At 35.0% G+C, this 2,109-nt stretch overlaps 1 pseudogene; it reads right to left on the minus strand.

Moving 5' to 3' along the window:
• Window positions 1–5: 5 nt before the first annotated feature.
• On the minus strand, window positions 6–2,018 carry LOC124891314 (annotated as a pseudogene).
• Window positions 2,019–2,109: the final 91 nt, after the last annotated feature.

A 2,109-nucleotide genomic window follows, 5' to 3' on the forward strand; every position in this document is an offset into this window, starting at 1 on the left:
CATCTGTTCTTGCCAACATGAATGTCTAGCTCATCTTGGGCCTTTTTGAGGGCTTCGTAGTTGTTTAGGAGTAAAGATAGAGTCCATGTTAGAGTTACAATTGTAGTATCAGTACCTGCTGATTGCATAGCCTGCCAAGCCCGAAAGTTGCAGCAATTAACTCCACATTCCACAATATATAATAAGAAGTATAAATAAAATTGGTCTAAGTTATATTCACTGACATTCTAAATCAGGGAAAGATATACAGATTATGTACATATTCGGCACAAGTAAGCAGTTTTAGCCCAAATCATATATGTGCGTTGAGAAATTTACTAAACATATACATAATTAACAAACTGTGAAACCACCAGCAAAAATGGGTTATTGGTTGAATGACGTATAAATAATGTTCATCGACCACTTTCCTACCATGTCTTTGACCAATGGAGTTTCAAATTCAAAATGTGAAGTTTCATGATAATGAGTATTGACCAGAAAGTCTACCCATGACTTTTGAAATTCCATGATAATGATCATTTTTCAACGACATGGATCGATAAAATAGTTAGTTGCGAATTAAGCAGCCAGATAAGTCAGAAATAGCCAATTTTCAATCCATGTAATTGAAAAATTAATTACAATAGTTGAATTTCACAATGAGATGTTAGCACGTTCTATTTTCAAAGACGGGTGAAACGTGATCAATGACTGTTATTTCTAAGGCAAGTGAAGGATTCACAGAAATCATAAGCTTCGAATCCTGAATATTTTACCACAATTGTAAATGATGTTTATAAGATCAGTTAACTAAAAACGTACCATACAAGTAGCTTTGATAATGGCATCAGCATCAAAACCATAAAGATCTTTGTCTTCACAAATGGACAATATGACATCCATGAAATCTTCATCTCCTGATTTACTTCCCTTTAATTTCCTCTTTGTTTTGTGCTCTGCTAACCAATCTTCAAGAATAATATCTATTTCTTTAGCAGTTTCTTTCATGGCCACCAATATCCAACCATCTTAGATAAGGTAAAAAATCAGCCACAACAGAGGCCCCCAATAATTCAAAAAATCTTCTGATTGCTTTGTGAGCCTTACTCCGTTGTTCATCTTCCTTATCTGTTGCATAGGTGGATCTGACATTTAAGTTTTAGGGTTTAAATTTATTTTATATCAGATCACATTTAAGTAATTTCAAGTAAATCTATTTAATAAGCATTAATAAGTCATCTGCTGTGAACAGCTAATCACAAAATTATTTATAACTAAAATTAAGTACCTGTGTATTGTACTCCAAATAGCATCTTCACTATGGTGTTCATAGTTAAGTTCCCAAAACATTCCTTCATCTCCATCTTCACAACGTCATTTAAACTACTACTCTTATTCTTCAAACAATATTTATATGTCTCTTTTACAGCTGATTTTACTTCAAATTCTCGAACATGGCTAAACATGTCAATTCACCGAGCTGAAAGGAACTCAATTGTGACAATTTTCCTTATCTCCCGCCAGTATGGTCCTTAAGGTCCAAGCCCAAACATGGCATAATTGTAGCCTAAGATCTCTGAAGCTATGGATTTTGGCCGATTTGCAAAGGCCATATCGTTTGTGGTGAAACATTCTCTGGCTATTATGTGATCACTCACGATTACAACTTGATTTACACCCAACTTTAATCGAAAAATCGGCCCGTATTTATCAGCCATATGACCAAAAATTTTGTGTGGCATTTGAGATCCATTGAGGAGGTGGAGATGGCCGATAATCAGCCATGCTCTGCCAACTTCAGGTACCTTTCTACTCCATCTTTTAGCTGAGAAAAATAGTTTGTGAAGAAAGAAGAAAAGAAGAAAGGAGATAGCTAGTGTAAGGACAATCAGAAAGAAATCCATGGCTACAATCAACTTGTTGTAAGAGCTCACTTGTGCCTATATATAAATGTGGCAAAAATCCATGAGCGAAGATCGCCCTGTATACAGGCAGCTCTTTCTTTTCCTTTTCTCAATCTCACGTTCTCTCTCTTCTTCAATTACTCTTATAAGAATTAAAAAACTGTGTAATTATTAAATAATACTACTAAAATTGACAAGATGACAGGAGGAGGATGGCCCACAC

This window comes from Capsicum annuum, unplaced genomic scaffold (assembly GCF_002878395.1).
Source record: "Capsicum annuum cultivar UCD-10X-F1 unplaced genomic scaffold, UCD10Xv1.1 ctg33936, whole genome shotgun sequence".
Classification (NCBI taxonomy): Eukaryota; Viridiplantae; Streptophyta; class Magnoliopsida; order Solanales; family Solanaceae; genus Capsicum; species Capsicum annuum.